This window comes from Thamnophis sirtalis, unplaced genomic scaffold, assembly GCF_051295495.1.
Source record: "Thamnophis sirtalis isolate CommonGarterSnake01/CBP01778 unplaced genomic scaffold, rThaSir2_p1.2 scaffold_18, whole genome shotgun sequence".
NCBI lineage: Eukaryota > Metazoa > Chordata > Lepidosauria > Squamata > Natricidae > Thamnophis > Thamnophis sirtalis.
Window position 1 is genome coordinate 2955429 of NW_028261398.1, and position 20799 is coordinate 2976227.

Genomic DNA, 20799 nt, shown 5'->3' on the forward strand with positions numbered 1-20799 from the left:
TTCAAGGGAGATAAAGGTGGGTGCTTATCAGCCTTATCCCGAAGGACTTTGGCAGACTTCTGTAGGACTCTTTACAAACTATTTGTGACTCATTACGGGCTGTGAATGAACATAATTCACAGCCATTGAAATAAAAAGAGGGTTTTTGGGACTAAGTGTGTGCTTTTTACTGTCTCCGGAAGCCTAGGTCGGAACAGAATCAACCTGGAACTAAGGAGAAACTTCCTAACAGGGAGGACAATTAACTAGCGGAACAGCTTTCAGGCTTTGTCGGTACTTCATCAGTGTAAGTTTTTAAAAAGAGGCAGGACCGAAATGGCATAGGGAGTCCTGCTAGAGTGGGGCCCCCAGCTTTATTCCATTCCATTCCATCCAAATTGGTAATAGATCTCATTGAGGGGCCCACAGAAGCACCCTTCTCCCCAAGACTCCGCTTGAACGTTGCCAAGGAAGACCATGAAGTGAAGCGGCAGGAGGGGAACTCATCTCAGTCATCTTTCAATCATCTCCAGAGTCCTCCTTCCTCCTCCTCCTCCTCCTCCTCCATCTGCTGGGAAGAAAACCAAGACCACAGTTGAGCTTTAGGAGAAACAAGGGACAACCAGATAGAGCAAGTCCGGGGCTGCAAAAGGAGAAGGGGAAATTTGGTTGCAGTATTTATATTCATTCATTCATTCATTCATTCATTCATTCATTCATTCATTCATTCATTGTCATCTTGCTACCATGAAGGAGGTAGGCTCAAAGTGGAAACCTATGTTGATCCTATGGAGTGACTTTGTGCAACCGCTTTGCCTGGATATATCTTGAGGTGAGCAAATCTGACCGAGATGGAAAAGGCTTTGTATTGTGCAGATACTTGGGATCAATCTCACCATGTAGATCCTGAGAAATAAAGGGGTCTTAACTGTGCCACCTGCAGATTAGATTCCTTTCCTACTGGTCGATCTCTGTGTGTGTGTGTGCGCGCACGCTAAGGGGCTGAAAGGAGGAGGTGATAAATGCATCCTTCATTGAAGAGATGTCCTTTAATCTCCTGTTTTGGGGATGCTGGTGATTGCGCTGTAGCTGCAGCCCTGGATGAAGCAGAGTATCAGGCCCTCTGAGTCATCATTCAGCACTTGGTGTGGGACTCAAACTGGACAGCTCTGACCACACACTGATGATCTTTGGTGGGGCCAGGATAGAGAGATGGAGGGAGGAGTAGAAGGAAAGATAGGAAGGAGAGGAGAAAGGAGAGGAATAGGAGAAAGGGAAAGGCAGAGGAAGAATGGGAGGAAATGTAAGAGTAGGAAAGGGGAGGAATGGGAAGAAGAGGGGAAGGGTAAAGGGGAGGAAGGGGAAGGAGAGAAGGGAAAGGAGAGGAGGAAGGAAGGAGAGAAGAAAGAGAAGAAAGGGGGGTAGGAAGGAGGGAGGGAAGGAGGGAAGCAAGGAGGGAAGGAAGGACGGAAGGAAGGAGAGAAGGAGAGAAGAAAGGAGGGAAGGAAGGCAGGAAGGAATGAGAGAAGGAGAGAAGAAAGGAGGGAAGGAAGGAGGGAAGGAAGGAGAGAAGGAGAGAAGAAAGGAGAGAAGAAAGGAGGGAAGGAAGGAGGGAATGTAGGAGAGAAGGAAGGGGAAGGAAGGAGGAAAGGAAGGGGGAAAGGAAGGAGAGAAGGAGAGAAGGAAGAAGGAAGGAGGGAAGGAAGGAGGGAAGGAGGGAAGGAGGGAAGGAGGGAAGGGGAAGGAAGGAGGGAAGGAAGGAGAGTAGGAGAGAAGAAATGAGGGAAGGAAAGAGGGAGGGAGGGAAGAAGAAGTAGGACCGTTGTAAGATAAGATGGATCTATGGGATGATAAGAAAGCATATTGTCAACTGTAGGGAAAAATTGTTATAAATACATATTATTAATAACAGTTATGAGATCATATAATTGTGAATGTATATATGAAATTGATAAAATAAAAATAAAAAAAATAAAAAAAAGAGGGAGTGCAACTATCCTGGTTCTGCTGGATCTCTTGGCATCTTTGATTCCATTGACCGGCTTGTCCTCCTGGATTGACTGGAAGGCAGTATGGGATCCGTTTTATCTATGCTAGGAATCTTCAGACATACATGGCCAGATCCTGTTCTCTGGGCTTCATAACCTCTACCAGGATTTGAACCCATGGACTTCTGCACTTATCTCAGATGATCAGATAAGGACCATTGGGTTTAGGAGCTGTCCATGTCCTGATTGCACTGTCCATGTCCAGCAGCAAGGCAGGCATGCCATCTATCAGAGTGGAATATTCAGAGAAAGGCAGATGTGTTCAGGGAGGGAGTGGAAGTCGCATAATACCTGGTCCGAGACCAACCTGCCATTCAGCAGCAGGAGGACCAGGGACATTGGAGTTCTGATGACCAGGCCTTGCAGGTGAGCCCAACCAACAGGAATGTTCCTTGTACTATTGAGGTCCTCATCCATGGAGTTCTAGCCTGTCATGATCCAAATGACCATTCATTCATTTCATTTCATTTCATTTCATTTCATTTCATTTCATTTCATTTCATTTCATTTCATTTATTGAATTTCTAGGCCGCCCAATCCCGAAGGACTCCGGGCGGCTTACAGAAATGAAAAATATTAAAAAAAGAATTAAAACAATAATTCTTTGACCCAGTGGGTCAAAGGTAGATTGGTAGGTCCAGATAGCCATATTTAAAACAACTGTGGGAGCCCAGCCTGACACCTTGATCCAGGGAAGGGAACAGAAGGAAAGGGAAGAGAAGAGAAGGGAAGAGAAAAGAAGGAAAGGGAACAGAAGAAAAGGGAAGAGAAAAGGAGAGAAGAAAAGAGAAAAGGAGAGAAGGGAAGGGAAGAGAATGGAAGGGAAAAGAAGGGAAGGGAAGAGAAGAAAAGGGAAGAGAAAAGGAGAGAGAGAAGGGAACAGAAGAAAAGGGAAGAGAAAAGGAGAGAAGAAAAGAGAAAAGAAGGAAAGGGAAGAGAAGAGAAGGGAAGAGAAAAGAAGGAAAGGGAAGAGAAGAGAAGGGAAGAAAAGGGAAGGAAAGGGAAGGAAAGGGAAGGGAAGAGAAGGGAAGAGAAGGAAAGGGAAGGAAAGGGAAGGAAAGGGAAGAGAAAAGAAGGAAAGAGAAAAGAAGGAAAGGGAAGAGAAGAGAAGGGAAGAGAAAAGGAGAGAGAGAAGGGAACAGAAGAAAAGGGAAGAGAAGAAAAGAGAAAAGGAGAGAAGGGAAGGGAAGAGAATGGAAGGGAAAGGAAGAAAAGAGAAGGAAAGGGAAGGGAAGAGAAGGGAAGAGAAGAAAAGGGAAGAGGAGAGAATGGAAGGGAAGAGAAGAAAAGGGAAGGAAAGGGAAGGGAAGAGAAGGGAAGAGAAGAAAAGGGAAGAGGAGAGAATGGAAGGGAAGAGAAGAAAAGGGAAGGAAAGGGAAGGGAAGAGAAGGGAAGGGAAAAGAAGAAAAGGGAAGGAAATGGAAGAGAAAAGAAGGAAAGGGAAGGGAAGAGAAGGGAAGAGAAAAGAAGGAAAGGGAAGAGAAGAGAAGAGAAGGGAAGAAAAGGGAAGGAAAGGGAAGGGAAGAGAAGGGAAGAGAAGGAAAGGGAAGAGAAGAGAAGGGAAGAGAAAAGGAGAGAGAGAAGGGAACAGAAGAAAAGGGAAGAGAAGAAAAGAGAAAAGGAGAGAAGGGAAGGGAAGAGAATGGAAGGGAAAGGAAGAAAAGGGAAGGAAAGGGAAGAGAAGAGAAGGGAAGAGAACAGAATGGAAGGGAAGAGAAGAGAAGGGAAGGGAAAAGAAGAGAAGAAAGGGGAAGGGAAGGACACCCGTTCAGCTGCACCATAACCTATGATCTCCCCTGGGGCAGAAGGAGAAGGAAAAGAGAAGGGGGAAGGGTTGGTTTTTCTCAGAGATCATCCTTGAGGTGGTACCTTTTCTGCATTTCATCCTCAAAATGAGCCCTAAGCAGCCAAGGAGGAGAAGACTTCCCCCAATGATAATGCACAGCAGGGCCCAGAGAGGCGTCCTGGAGCGTTTCTTGGCCTGTCCTGAAAAAGAGCAACAGCCCCTATTAATCCTTTCAGAAGGTCTCAGAGAATGGACAGTTCATGGCCTCCTGGAAGCAGAAGACCCACCAGCCCCAGGTGACCTGCACCTTGAGGACAGGGGTTATTAGGTGCACCAAGCTAATTGTGCTCACAGTTGCTTGTGCTGATGATGCCCAACGGACCAGCTGAAGCTCCTGCCTGTTTTTGAAAGGCTGATCCCAACACAAGGTGTTCAGGCTAAGTTGGAATGAGAGCAATTGCTCCAAGAGATGGATCTCTGCTCATATCTCCTGGCCACAGCCGAGCATGAACCAGGTCCAGAGGATCCCCAACCAGTGATCCCGTCTAGGAACGTGTGACCTTCCCCCTTGGAGAATCACTCAGCCCAATGAAGTGTTGTGAGTACCTTCAGTCAGAGAGACAAGCCAGGCCTTGTTCAAAGCTCCAGGTGATGGATTTTACTCTCATAAGTGCTGAGTTAGTGACTAAACCAGGAGGGTCAAACTTGATTTCATTTTTTAAAAATAATTTTTATTTTATTTTTTGTTCTCCACAAACAGCCACGGGTATAGATTCACACAGTTACCACTCTCTCTTTTTACATTCATGGTTCCTACACATTGGTCATTCCAGTCACAGAACCATAATATTCCATTTGGGTTGCCCTGTTTACCCTCCCTCCTCTGCCCCAACACCCCCCCTCTTCTCCCTGTCTTTTCTCCCTTGATTTCATCGAGAGCCATGTCAGGGCTGTGTCTGGAAGATTGGACCATGCGATGGACTTGTGAGTGTGGGGCAAGGTCTTGAACTTTCAACTGGGTGGAAAACCCAGGAAGCTTTCAGATTCGGGTTTTCAACAGGTTGTACCAACATGTCCCTCTTATTAAATTGGAACTTTGATGAAAGCTCTGCCTTGGACTCTGATTTAATTCTGGATGATATTTGGAATGCTGACACTCAGAGATAATTTGGGAAAGATCCCTTGGATGAAAATCCTAAAGGGTTTTCCCCTTTAGGAATTTTCCCAACTCAAGAATCTTGGGAAATTCTGAAAAATATGATCATAAAAGCCCACATCAGCACAATACCACTGAGAAAGAAAAACAAGAAATCCAAGGAGAAACCAGCATGGCTGCACAAAAATCTCTCTGAGAAATTGAAAGACAAAAGGGACAAGTACAAAAAATGGAAACACACAACTAAGGCAGAAAACAAGCAGATAGCCAGAATCTGCAAAGATGAAGTCAAGAAACCAAAGATTATAAAGTCCCTTCCAACTCTGTTAATCTGAACATTACACAGAGTGACAAAGCTTCAGGCCGACCAGGCAAACTGAAGGACTCATCTGGAGACCACCCGAGTGCTAATTTGAAGTACCCGTTGGGTTTAGTCTCTCTCTCCTACCAGGTTGGACCTCTTCACCTGGCACCCCACCTGATTCCACTCTTATTTGTTGCCACTAATTTAATTTTACTCCCCAAGCTATGCGATAGAAGCAAGGCCAAAGAGGAGCCCTTGAATGTCTCAACTGGTTTTCCTGCATATTACAGGGGGTTTGACTAGATGATCCTTATGGTCCCTTCCACTCTACCATTTTATGGTTCCAGATAGTCCACCATCTGGAGAAGCCCAGACCCCATTACTGAATTCTAGCCTGAAAAAAATAAATATGCACCAAAGCAGGTTTTAGAGGTTATGTAGAGTTCATAAAGACCACTAGAACACCCTCATCAGGAGAATTGTTGGGCATGAAGATGAGGGTTAGGATTCAAAGGAAAACAAGGACCATTAAAGGTGGGCTAGAAAGGACCATAAAGGTGACCATTGGATTGTTGGGTGCAGCTGCTCAACCCCTTTCCAATTCCCGTGGCTCTCCTGCACAAATAACTTTGGGAAGTTCTGCCTTCCCAAGGATGTTTTCACTCCCAAGTAAATGTTGGTTTCATCTTTGGTCTCAAGGCCTCTTTCATGGAGAGAAGAACTTACCCGCACAAACTTGCTTTAAGGAGACCGTCTTGGATGCCTTGCTCACCCGATTGCCTGCTGTGCAGGTGAGTTTGATATTGCGATCCTGGGTGGGGACCTTGATCACCGATCTCTTGGTGATTATTCTTATATTGATTGAAAAATTATTACTTTTGTTTAAACTAGAACTGGGAAAACACATCTCGCCATCTCTGTCACAAATAAAAAAAACCTAAGAACCTCCTCTATCACAGGTGACACTCTTTGTGAAAGGAGAGGCCCACCATGGTAGAGAAGGACAGGCACCCCTCACCCCACTCCTCTCACCAAGCTCTTTTTATGCCAAACCAGACTCAGCCCCTCAAAGACCCCTAGAGTCTTCCCCAAAGAGTTTGTGGCTCGAGCCAGTCCCTGGAGATTCCAGCCTCTAAGCAAACCAGTATGTCTCTTCCCCATCTGGGAACCTACTTTTGGCCTCACCCAATCCAGCCTGTGTCCCATGGGGAGGCCGAAGAGAGCAGTGATGCACCCCCTCGGGCTCACTCCCAAAGACCAAGAGTGTGCAGGACACAGTTTGAGCTCCCCTTCTAACCCATTGTAAGGGACGTGATGGCTCAGCAGCTAAGACTCTGAGCTTGTTGATCCAGAAAGGTCTGCAGTTTGGAGGTACGAATCCCTAGCGCCGCGTAATGAAGTGAGCTCCCGTGACTTGTCCCAGCTTCTGCCAACCTAGCAGTTCAAAAGCGCGTAAAAAATGCAAGTAGAAAAATGGGGACCACTTTGGTGGGAAGGGAACTGCGTTCTGTGTGCCTTCGGCATTGAGTCATGCCGGCCACATGACCACGGAGACATCTTCGGACAGCGCTGGCTCTTCGGCTTTGAAACGGGGATGAACACCGCCCCCTAGAGTCAGGAATGGCTAGCACAGATGTGTGTGGGGAACCTTTACCCATTGTAGAAATGCAGGTTCTCAGTTGTGTCAAAATTCCTGGCATAGAAAATGGTGGGCAGGGTGGAACATGAAGAAAATAGTAGCATTTGGGATGGGGAGGTAAATGTAATAATGTTTAAGCTATTTGGTTAATATATTTGCATTTTAATATGCATTACTTGAATTTTAGGAGACATTTCAGACATTTCAGACATTTATTACGATTTATAGGCCGCCCTTCTCCCTGAGGGGACTCAGGGCGGCTTACAATCACGGGAAGGGGGTGCAATAATACAAGACAAACAGTGAGTAAACAAGATAGATAATAAAACACCAACTTGCATTCAACAGTCAACCAACACTCGGGCGGGTAATTAAAAAACTTATCCCCAGGCCTGCTGGGAGAGCCAGGTCTTAAGGGCCGTGCGGAAGGTCTGGATGGTGGTGAGGGTACGAATCTCAACGGAGAGATCGTTCCACAGGGTCGGAGCTGCAACAGAAAAGGCTCTCCTCCGTGTAGTCGCCAGTCGGCATTGACGGAGGGCGGAATTCCTTGCAATGGCTGGGATACTAAAAACACTCAGGTCAAAGGACTCTTGCTCCACCTCTCTGAGACTTCAAAGATTGTGAATGTGAAAAATGTTCTTAAGTCACTTTTTTCATTTTCATTCAAATGGACAGCAAATGACCTGTTGTAACTTGAGGATTACCTGCACTTACCAAAAACCTGCAGTTCAAAGAACTCATCTACAACTGTTTCATTCTGTAAAACAATTCCTGCAGTGTATCTGCCAGAGTCCTTTTTCCCTAGTTGTCTGAGATGTAATGCTCTGCAGTCTTCAGAGATGTTCACTCTGTTTTGATAGGCTGAATGGGGCTTCCCAAACTTCACTATAGTAATATTTCTAGGATAGCTGTTGATTCTTTTACTCCAAGAAATCGATTGATATGGTGGAGAGGTCTTCACTCTGAAAGTGACGGAGTCACCCAGAAGACCATTCACTTCTTCTAGTCCATAAGCTCCTGAAAGAACAGACAGAAAGAGAGAGGGGTAGCCATCAATGTGGGGTCACAAGACACTCTCCAAGCATCCCATTTCTGACCCTCAGATTCCATGGAAACCTTTTCCGAGAAAGGACAGAATGGCTGCAGGATAGAGGACATGATGGAGCCTCTCTGGGTGATAACCGTTCCTTCTTAGAGTAACAAGCAAGGTTCCACCAATTTATTTCCTTCCCCATAACCAGGGTAGAGGGCAATGCGGAAATCCAGGTGCCCCACAATGGTTTAATTGGTTTTCCTGCATAGTGCAGAGGTTAGTTAGAACATAAAACATATAATAATAGAGTTGGAAAGAACCTTGGAGATCTTCCAGTTCCACCCTCTGCTTGAGTAGGAGACCCTCTACCATTTCAAATAAACAGTTGACCCTTTTTAAAAACCTCAAGTGGTGGAGCCACCACAACTTCTGGAGGAAAAGCCCTTCCACTGATTAATTGTTCTCACTGTCAGGAAATTTCTCCCTAGTTCTACATTGCTTCTCTCCTTGATGGTTTCCCATCCATTCTTTCTTGTCTTGCCTTCAGGTGTTTTGAAGAATAGGTTGACCCCTTCTTCCCTGGGGCAGCCCCTTAGATATTGGAATACTGTTATCATGTCAGCCAGCCCGTCTTTTCAATAGACTAGACATTTCATTTTATTACATAGGGCCCAGTGTTCCAGAGTCTATTGAGATCCTTGTGGATCTTGAGCCCATCTTCTGGGGTGTTGGTTGTTTCTGCCAGCTTAGTGTCATCTGCAAACTTGATTAATTTCCCTTCTATTTCCTCCAATTTGGTTGGGTTAGAAGATCCTTGTGGTCTTTTCCAGTCCTACAATTTTATGCTCCCACAAAGTCCAGCATCTGGAGAAGCTCCAGCCATTTTCCCGGATTCCAGCTCCAAAAACACAGATATGCACCCAAGTGGTTTTTAGAGTTTAAGGGTTGATATAGAGTTTATAAAGACCACAATGATACAGACAGTTGTTGGGCATAAAGATGAGGATCAGGGTGGAAAGAGGCCAAGTGAACCAAGGAAGAATGGAAAGGACCTTTCATTGGATGGTCATTGGACTCCAAGGAAAGGCCAAAGTATCAAAGTATCTGGGTGAGGATTAGACTTGTGCAGCCCTCTTCTCCAAGTCAAATTCTCTCTAGTAATTCAATGCAGCTAGAAGTATGACTAGGTTCATTCTGTGTTTCTCAGTGTTGGCTTCAACTCTCAGCATTGGCTGGACATGATGCTCGCTGGGGAATTCTGGGCCCATACAAGCCCATACATATTCAAGTGGCCAAGAGAAAACCAGTAAGGATGGTTGGAGGCTTCAGTCTGAGGAAGAAAAGTTAGATAACTTTCTTTGGGATGTCTGAAGGCCATAGTGGGAGGTTTTCCAAAGATATGACAAGAAACGAGGAGGAGTTTGGACACCAGGAAAAATATTGAAAGAGAAGTTCAAATCCTCTTTGAGGGATGGTTGGTAGAAGCTGGATGGTTTTTAATTGGGGATTTTATAATAGGAAATCCTTATGCTGGACTAGGTCTGCTCTGAGTCCTTCCAACCATTAAAATCTCGGCTTCTCTTGCAAGTACAAATTCATCCTTGCTGTTTATCTAAGCATGGAAGCTACATGAGAAGAAGTCAAGAGGCTCAAGGGCTGGTTTCAAGTCAGTCGTGGGAAAGATCTGGCTTCTTAACATGGAGCAAGCAAGGCCATGGACTCTTTAAGACAAGGTTCTTCCTGATTTTCTCTGCAGGGTCTCTTCACCTCTACTTCCTCAGTGCATGCATGTCCTTCAATTACCACAGAATTCAGTTGAATTTTTTCCACTTCCTAATGTCACGGCTGCTTCACTTAATAACCAAGAAAGAAACCACTCAACTCTATTTTGCAGAATTAAGAGTACTCTTACTGATTATAAGTAAATAGAAGCTAAGCAAAGCTGGATCTGAGCAAAAACACGCGAAAGCATTAGATATCAATACATGATTCATTCCCCTCCCCTTGGTAACCCCAGTCCATAGTCCAATCGTATATCTCCACAGCTGTCAGGTGGGAGACATCTTCAAAAGTCATCATCAGGTTGGTATGCTGGACAGTTGGCCTTGGCAGGAAACTCCCCTCCTTCCACATGGGCAAACGAATGGTGAGAACAACTGCCAATTAACGGTCCTCCTGTACAGAATATTTCCCTCACCCAAATACCATGCCCTTCCTCCCCATTTCAATGGCAACCGAAAAGCAAGCAGAGGCTGACACCTTGACTAAATTCATTCATTTATTCAAGTTCCAGTAGAAATAGTTGCCTTGTATGCCTTGCAACCCTAAACATCTGGAGCATCATTTGAATACATTCGGCATTGACAAAATAACCACCAGTCAATTGCAAAAGTCAGTTTTCTTCCATCGTTTGATGAGACTTTTAACAGCATCAAAGAGCAGCAGCTGCCTGCCCCTCCCCCCCGGGTCCTTGGCAAGGACCTGATAGGTGGATAAAAAGGCCAAATCCAGTCTAAACCCCTGGCTGATGATGTGACAAACCACAATAAGTGGGACTATAGAGATGCAGGGAGCATTGTGTTTAATTCACAAAAAGGACATTGTGGAAAAGATGCACACTAGGACAAGCCAACAGTGGAGAAGATGGAAAAGGGTTAGGATATCCCTGGTGTTATGTAGCATTTGAGACTTTTTAGCTTTTGACAAAAGCCACCAACATGTCTAGAGAAGGTGGACTGATGCAACTTTGGGACCATGTCTTCATTCATTAAGAAAACTGGAAAGGAAGCACCAAGGAGTATCAAACAACATTTGCCTGCCCCAGATCTTTGGGAAGGACTCAATGGGCAGATAACAAGGCCAAATCCAGTCTGGACCTCTGAATGACTGTGTAACCAAGGTTCTCACAATTTGCCTCAGATGTAACTTCCATCTGCACCATCCATCTATCCTCCCACCCCCAAACACCTCCTCATCAAATCCCACACCCCAGCCATTCCATTGCAAGCATTCAAGTTGTCAGAAGGTCACAAAATCTGATGGCTGAGGGTGATAATGATGGAATTAAGAAGAGAAACCTATTCAGAAATAAGTTTGACAACCAAAGACAAGCTAATGTTAATAACAATTCAAGGGCAACGAGACTATTTGAGAGATCTTTTAAGCAATAAAGTGCGGAGAGAAGTTTATAAAAACTTTATAAAAGAGCTGAAAAGAGAATTGTCACAACAACTGGCAAGAGAGATAAGACTGTTTTGCTGCTGGAAAGATACAGGTTGATAATGAAAGTTGATGATAAAAAGTTAGCTAATTTTTGGTGATTAATAAGTAGGGATTTCAGTATTTTGTAGATTGTTTTAGATTATCGTTGATGTTTATTCGTTAACATACAATTAACTATGACAACAATAATGAAATGATAACCTTAATTAGTATAAATAACCTGGTTATAAATTGTAAATTGGGACTTGGTGAAAAGACCTATAAATTTAATTAATAAATTTTTGTTTAGATCTTGTTATAAAGGTATAATTACTTTAGGTCTGAAGAGAGGAGAGGTGATATAAATAGTAAATAATTTTTAGTTAACTACAATAATAACAAGGAAATGTTAATGGATAATGTTTAATGATATATATATATATGTGTGTGTGTGTGTGTGTGCGTGTGTGTGTGCGCGCGCGCGTTGTACTACTAAAAGCAAATTGGTTATAAGCTTTAAATTGTGAGTTGGGGGGAAAAAGGGGAGGGTATGCTTAGGTATGTTATTAACTGACTTTGTTTCAGAATATGTTATAAAGGTGTCATGTTATTGGAGGTTTATTGAAATTGTGAAAGAATGCCAGTAGGTGGTTGTGTCTTTAAATACAAATGATTTTAGATAAAAGCATGTTTAAATAATTGTAATTAAATGCGAATTTTGGTACAGTGATAGTAAAATACATAATTTCTTTTTATTTAAAATGTACAATTCAATATGAATGAAGTATATGTAAGGATTGTGGAAGAAACGCACGAAATGTATTTGTAACCAATTGATACGCTTTCTATAAGTTGTAACGAAAGATGATTCTTTTTTTGTGTTTTTGTTTAATTAAAACAATAAAACTTTAAAAAAAAATCCAATAGCTTTTAATAAGATTTGTTATTCTGAAAATAGGCTCTGATTTTGATATAGTACTTTAGTAGTTCTATGTATTAGTCATTGGCCATTATTTTACACATAGAGTTTTTGTATAATTTAGTCAATTATTTATAGGTATGCAGATGTTTTAATATTTTACTTTTTGTATTATAATATTTAACACTCCAAACCATTTTATTGACTTCTGTTGCTCTTCCAGAAATGGTTTCCCCCCCAAAATTAGGATAAAATGCTCACCAGTGACCATAATAAACTTAGCGATCATCAAAATATTATCATTTTCTATATCAGTTCTTTTGACGATTAAAATATTGAGTGTGGAGGCTTCAATTATTATATTTCTCTTGGATATTATAAAAGTATGTGTTTTCCAACCTATTCTGTGGTTTTGAAACAGAAAGATTTAAGTAGAATTTATATTCCTTTGAATAATTATTAAATCTGTAGGATTTTCCTGAAAAAATAGTGAAACAAATATATTTTCATCCGAAAAAGAAATTAAATTGATTTAATTTCAATGGGATTTTGAAATATTTATTTATTTAAATGTATATTCTACCCATCTCACTGTTGAAGTGATTTACATGCTGTTATTTATTTACCGGATGATGGGAACATGACAAAAAGAAGTAAACAGATAGACACAATCCACATAATTATGTATGCAAAGCTTCTACAGGAGAATAGCAGTGGCCTCATAACTGATAGCTGAGGAAAATGCTGTGAATTTTCATTATTTTTGTATTTTGGTCTGAAATTGTTGTTTTTTTTACTCCTGTTACCCATCATAGATAACAGGAATTGTTTTTAATTTTCTTACGTCTTGAAAGAAAAATGCAGAAAATGTTTTCTATTTCTTTTAACAGAACAGAATCAGAGTTGAAAGGGACCTTGTAGGTCATCTAGTCCAACCCTGCGCCCAAGCAGGAGACCCTACCCCATTTCAGACAAATGGCTCTCCAAACTGCTGGATAATTTGTAATTTCAATACCATCTGCCTTTTTCTTAGTTCTTCTCCAACTCAGCTCTTTGGGTGGGAACCAGTGCAATCTCTCTTCCTACCTAGACTCAAGGAAACAAACCATGTTTTGAGCCCCCCCCCCATTTCAATCCTGATTTGAAACCACCGCTAAAGCTAGGAATGAAGTATCTTAACAGAAACACGACTTACCAACTCCTAAGAGAAGGACGGAGAGCCACAGGCTGAGAATGCTCTCCTGTGACATGTCAGCAGCTGGCATTTCCAGAAGCCAAGTGAAGCAGAGTCTAAGTTCTGCAAAATATAAATACTTCTCATGTGGTGGAGTCTAGGACAGCCTCTTCAGTGGGAGAGAGATTGCAACTGCCAAATTGTCTGAAAGGGCTCTTGCATTACTGATTGATGGAGTTGCTTGATTGGGTAGCTTGCATCAATTAGAACATAAACTTAAACCAAAAGAAGATAAAATAACCACAGAGAGTTGAAAAAAGTTACGTCATTAAAAACAAGGATATGATAGAGAAATCTAAGGAAGAAGATAGCAATGCGAATTATGTTCCTATCAGACAAAGGCAGCTGGACTTGTAAGACAATTTTCTCAGGTACGTTTGAACCAGAGACCAGGAGACAGGTAGAGTGCAGCAGATCTCAGTTTATTGACAGCACTGGAGGCAAAGGTGAATCTCAAGAGCTTCAGAGTCCACCGCTGTCTCTCTGTTGGCCCAGACCATCCTTCAGGAGGACCAAGGCAAGTTTTCCCTTCTCAATCACAAATTGATGAAGAACTATGAAATGCATCTGGCCCAAAGGTCAACGTTATCTTATTCAACCTTGATCAGAAGGTCGTTGTTCCCCTCAGCTCAGCTCTGCCCTGGAGGATTTGGTTCCCGATTCTGGACACAGCAATTCCAAAAGGCCACCAACCAGATGGAGCAGGTTGTGAGGAGGACAAGATGGTGACGGCTTAGAAATGAAGCTCTGAAGGACCTGAGTATCTAACAGAAAGGAGATATGGTGGCACTAACTAACATTTCAACATCTGAAGGGTTGCCCACAGAAGAAGTGTAGACTTGTTCTCTGTTGGTTAGGAAGAGAACGGATGAGTTGGACTTACAAGGAAGGAGATTCTGGATAGACCTCAGAAGGAATTCTGACTGGAAAAACTGGGAGCCATTAGAACAGGCTGTCAGAGGAAGCCATATCTGTTTACATTTCATGTTTCTTAACCACCCATCTCCCTCAGAGTGGGACTTTGGGTGATGTACAGTACAATCAGTCAAATTAAACATTAAAAACAGAATAATTCAGGATTAACTTTTTTTAAATTATAAAAACAACATTATAAAAATTGAATAATTCCAAGATGGTGGATCAACAGTTGTTAACACAGGTGTGGGGAGGTCATGGGGTCAGCCAACCCCATGTGAGCCCCTATGTACCCCCCCAATGGAAGGCTACACAGCCAACATTTGACCCCTTCGTGGAAGACCAAGAGACTTGGGGCCATTCTCACTCATCTGGAGCACCAGATGTTCTCTGGTGCAGGGCAGCAGCAGAGACGGCCCTCTTCCTGGACACTTGAAATTCTTTGGATTGGACCAGCTGAAGCCCCTGGACACTTCCCAAGGGAAGCCCCATGCAAGAGTCCAATTGGGACATTACCAGGGTATGAGCCATGTCCCAACTGGACTAAGGAAGGGGACCTCCTGGCCACTGCTGCCACCCGCTCTCCAAGGAGGAGCTGTGAGTCCAAGTTACACAACAGCTCTGCCTGGGGTGGTGTAACTCCATCCAGGACCAAAGAGGACAAAGTCCAGGGTTCGGCCAAAGTCCGCTGTTCCCCATCCACTGCATCACTCAGTTCACCCAGGGTGAAGATAGAGAACTGGGCATCCCCAGTGTATCTGTGACATCTTCTCCCATGGTGGTGGATGATGTTGCCCAGCAGGTTCATGTAGATGTTAAAGAGGAGGTGGAGAGAGTGCCCTTCCCCGTGGCACCTCAGAAGGAGGGGCTGTGAGCTGGGCCTCCATATTAACACTGACCAGGACCATTCCTGGAGGAAGGAGGTAGTAAACCAGTGCAAAACTGCCACCCACCCCCAGTTCCCTAAGTCAACCCCAAAGGATAGCATGGTCGATGGCATTGGAAGCCACTGAGAGGTCTAGAAGACCAAGGATGAATGCGTCACCTCCACCCTATTCCTGACCGAGATCATCCATGAGTCAGACCCATAAATTTCTTCACTGGAGACCTTCACACAGGACATTCTGGTGGGAATGCTGTAGCAGACCATACGTGGAGCCAGGGGTTTAGACTAGGCCAGTGATTCCCATCCTTGGCAGCATGAAGATGCCTGGCTTTCAACTCCCAGAATCCCTCAGCCACAAAATACTGACTGGGGAATTCTGGGAGTTGAAGTCCACACATTTTCAATTTCCCCGGGTTGAGAACTACTGGACTAGAAGACTCCAGTCCACGATTCCATGCAAAGAATTATGGTCTCAGGCTCATACTGCAAACCAACTTCTACAAGCCAATGCCCATCGTTTTGTCTGCCCATCCAGGTATCCTAATTCCCCACATGCTGCTCTCTCTTTTGGCTCCTTCGCCCAGTCCTTCTGGCCAGCTGCCATGCCATCACAGCAGGAGCACCGCTTGGGCCTCCTCCATCACTTGCCTGCTTTGTTAGATCCATTCTATGGGCCAGAGGAGGAAGGACCACAGAGCCCCTTCTGCAGAAACAAAGTTCTTTCTTGGGAAATGGCCTTGTGGTTTTGGAAAGAGGAACAGGACGATGGATCCCATGAGAAACGTGCAGGATCAGGTCTGAGGGGTCACCAGAGGACTCGCAGGGAGATCTGAATGGCTCTTTAGCAGTGACCTGGGTGGACCACAAGAAACATCTCACTGCAGTTTCCTCCTGAAAATCCAGGCCTTCCGATCTACCCCCTGAGATCCGGACCCTCCCCACTCTCCTGGCCTTCCATAAGTCTATTAAGACCTGGCTGTTCCGGCAGGCCTGGGGCTGTTGATCTTGACTGAGCTTCAGCCCCATTACAACTGAGTGCATGTTGGGCTTCTGTTTTTAAGTGGTTCTGTCTCGTGTTTTTAATCTAATCTTTTTTAATATTTTAAATTGTTTTTATGTAATCCGCCCGGAGTCCTTCGGGATTGGGTGGCATACAAATCTATTAAAATTACAAAATTACAAATTAATTCCAAGGACAAAGCCCTACATGGATCCACACCCATGTTTCAGGGTCCAAAATTCAGTTCCAAAACAAAGGAAGTCCCGTTCCTGAATCCAATTTATATCAAGACCGACTGGCACTTTCACCTACATTTTTGTTTCACTCACACCTTGACAATAACATGTGTGTATGTGTGTGTGTGTTTGTGTGTGTGTGTGTGTGTGTGTGTGTAATGCAAGGGTGGGAGAATGGTATTCAAGCAACCATCAGTTTCCATGAGACATTGCTGGCATCTCAAGGACACACCAAGCAGATGTCCTGGCTGTTTCCCATAACAAAATGAAGAGAAGTGATAGGTGGATGTATTGGACTGGGGGGGAGGGGGCACAGGGAAAGGGATTAACAAAGTTGCTTTTGTGTGGGAAACCAACCCAGAGCTGGTTTCACTTCTTCTGTGCCACTGTGGCTTATTTAGTAAAGTTTTGTATTCTTAGTAAAATAATGTCCTGGGAGTCCCTGGTTCATTATGCATTGTGTACCTGCCTACTCTCTGGATCTCTCTCTAAGAGAGGAAGAGAAGAAGAAGAAAGGAGCCAGCCAGTTGAGAGATTGGAAAGGAAAGGATTACAAGAGAGTCACACAACTTGGAACATGCTGGGCTGTTCATGTGGTGTGTTTGTGATGCTGGTACCATGCTGACTGTAATGGCAATCATGATACTATAGTCTTTATTGTCATTGTACAAAATAATTACAATGAAATTGGTTACTGAATGTGACTGAAGGATGCTGTGAAGGCCTTAACTTCGAGTGTTAGCAGCAGAATAACAGAGTCAGAATGGATCTTGGAGATCTTCTAGTCCAACCCCCTGCCCAAGCAGGAGACCTTAGACCAGTGAGGGCGAAGCTTTTTCCCCTCAGGTGCCAAAATCATGAGCATGCACTCATGTGCCCACCCCATAACTTAACCCCCCGCAATGTTAGGCTTCTGGGAGGAATGGCTGGCTGGCTCTGGGCTTCTCCGTGGAAAGGGGAACGTTTGGCGTCTGGGAAAGCAGAAAGGCTAAAGGGAACCGGAGGATGGGGGCTCCTCCTGGGCAGCCCGTGCAAAGCTGGAGCTCTCTGCAGTGACTTATTTCTCCAAGGGGGCCATAGGTGGGCTGGGCTGATGCGCAACTTCTGATTTGTGCCTCCGACACTAATTTCAGGAGGCTTTTTTAAAGCCTCCAGAGACTGAAAAACTGCCCAGAATGAAGGCGAAAATCAGCTGGCCAGCGCGCACATGCACTCGCATGTCCCAAGAAATGGCTCCGCGTTCCACAAGTTCTCCATCAGGGCCTTATACCATTTCAGTTAGTGGCTGTCCAGCCTCTTCTTAAAAAGTTGCAGTGATGGAGCTCCCACAACCTCTGGAGGGAAGCCCTTCCATTGATGAATTGCTCTCATTGTCGGAAAATTTCTCACTAGTTTCAGGCTGAATCTCTCCTTGATAAGTTCCCATCTGTGATTTCTTATCCAGAAAGCCCCCAGGTGCTTTGGAGAATAGACTGACCCCCTCCTCTTTGTTCCAGCCCCTCAAATATTGAAATACTGCTAATGCCTAATCCTCCTCCTCCTCATTAGACTAGAGCTCTGCTGGCTGGAGAATTCTGGGAATTGAAGTCCACAAGTCTTAAAGTTGCCAAGTTTGGGAACCACTGGACTAGAGACACAATTCCACAACAGTTCATTCTCTGTCCCCTAATCCTCTTTGTTGCTCTTCTCTCCATTCTTCCTAGAGTCCTGACATCTTTTCTACATCATGACAACCAAAACTGGATGCAAATATTCCACGTCTGGCCTTCCCAAGGCCTTATAAAGTGGCATTAACCCTTCCCGTGGTCTTAATTCTCTCCCTCTGTTGATGCAGCCTAGAACTGTGTTGGCTTCTTTGGAATTGCAGCCCATTCTGGCTTTAGTTTAGTTAAAGTCAGCATCCCTTCACTCCATCTCCCAAGGTCTTTCTTATACCATTACGTACATCTGGGGAATTGGCCATGGTCTCTAGAGCTACATTGCCCCAAAGGCTGGTCTTCCAGGCTCTGGGTGGTCAGTCTTTGTCTGCTTGGAACTCTGGGACACCAGGAGTCGAAACTTTTATGACACCCTACACTATCTTTATTAGTGTTGTTGGAAGAAATGCCCTTCTGGGTTCGGCTCCAAGTGGGGAAAAAGACACTGGAGACTGCTTGGAAAGATGGTTTTAATGGTGGACAGGACCACATGGCTTGAGTCCTGAACGGAAAAGGTGATCACATGCTTCAATGTTTGTGGAGAAGAGAAGGGAAGGAAGGAAGAGAAGCTGAGTCCCTGGTTTTATGCCCTTTCTGGCCTTTGATCTTGAGCTAGTATTCTGATTGGTTGTCAGACTCGCATGGGTCCATGCAGGGGCAACTCTCTAGGCTGCGTTTTGAATCCAGGGTTTGGTTGAGTTCTCAGATGCCATGTGGGGAGTTGGGTAAAGGGCCAATATTATCATGCCTTAATCCCATCACTCTGGAGCTGAAGGGGAGAACTCTTTATTATGTAAAGTGGACTAGCTTGGCCTTCTTAATGGCCCATTGACAAAGGGGGATGAGCAGGAAGCTGCAGGTAGCTATTCTGTCTTTTAAAACATGTTTCTTCCTTTTTCACATCCAGATAAATATTCTGCCTTTTCAATATTTCCTAGGATATTTCATTTTTCTGAGAGAGGGCTGGGTGATAACTTCCTACAATCCATCCTTTTTTTTTCAAAACATGTGAGTGGAACGCACATGTTTTTGACAAAAGATTAAAATTGGTCAGATCAGGGAGACTGAATTCTTCTGATGGAAAGGCATTGAGAGAAATAGCAGAAGGATCTCTTCAGTGGCTTCCAGAGAGCTTTCAACCATGAAGGTCTAGCAACCAGGGTAAAAGATTTGGGAAGAAATTTACAGTATCCAATTTTCTATGCCAATTATTTTCAATTGTTTGATATCACTTTCTGTGAGCTTCCAGACAGGTAACAAGCAACCACAAGTCCCAAAAATCCTTCACAGCCATGGTTCTGCCTTTTAAAGAACTACAGGCTGCCCATTTCCAAGGGATGGTTCTTGAACCTGCCCTAAGTCTTATTTTAGGGAGTATTATTTAGTAGTATTTTTAAAATTACACACAATGAGCCCTGGGATTCCTACTCCTGAGACCACCAGTGCAACATCTCCTGCTTTACTGGGCAGTGTGGTTTTTTTTGTCACAGTGAGGGCTTGGGTTTTTGAGATCCTCTCTGCTAGCTCTTCAAGTGGGGGGGGGATTCCCTGAGGGGAACTTCCCCTCCCCATGGGATTAACCCATGGATATGCGCATGCGTGAGAATGGGAAATGGCTGCCGGATCTCAACGCTCCGGCTATTGAGAAACAACAACAGCAAACTCCAGGTGACTAGGACCCCGAACATGATAACGGAGGGGTCCCTGCAAGAGATCGTCGTTCGGGCTTCCCGGGGAGGTAATTATTTGAGGAGGGGGCTGCCTTCGGGTGGCTCCTGGACGGTATTACCTCCCTTGGTGATTTCTTCGGACAGCTGGTTGGCGGCGGCGGTGGCGGCTTTGCGCGAGCGGCGGTGGTTTCGGCCCCGCTGCCTTAGGAGGCTGCCCCGCTACCCTGGGAGGCTTGATTTGTGCCCTGAACAGGGGGTAGGAAATTGCTTGGAAGTGCCTGCCTGGACTGGAGGACTGGCTCTCTACTCCCACCGCAACTTGGCGGCTTTGCGCGAGCGGCGGTGGTTTCGGCCCTGCTGCCTTAGGAGGCTGCCCCGCTACCCTGGGAGGCTTGATTTGTGCCCTGAACAGGGGGTAGGAAATCGCTTGGAAGTGCCTGCCTGGACTGGAGGACTGGCTCTCTACTCCCACCGCAACTTGGTTGCTCTGTACTGCGGCCCTGCTGATTTCTTCCTTTTCCCCCTGGCACGGCATCCTCCTTGTACTCTGCCGTTGCTCCCACTGGGCTCTGCATCGTTTTACCATCTATCCACCTGGACTGTGATCCCAGGTTCTCAACGACAGGCTCCTTGTTGTGCTGGTTATCATCTGTTACTACTGCTGCCTCAGGAGGGCCACATTAGACAAAATCGCCCTCTGGACTATTCTGTACTGGACGCCATTGCTCCGGAAAGGCAGCGCACGTGGGCTTCAGACTCCCTCCAGTGGCCATTATTGGTACTTTCCTTATCCTTTGGCTGGTTCTATCATCTTTATCATCTGTACCGCCTCTTTAATTACCATCTACCCACCCCTCCTATAATTACATCAATAATTACATCTTTTGGGCTCCTTTACGGGCGAACAAATTGTATCCATCTGATTAGTATTGCCCCTCGTCGTCCCAGGGAAACCATCTTAACCACCCAGACTTTGCCTCCACTTACATCATTGGCAAACCGGTTGTTAACATCTCTGACGAACTCTTTTAACCGCTTGGACTTTTGGGACTTTTCCAACTACATAAGAAGGGAAGAAATGCCACCCTCCCTT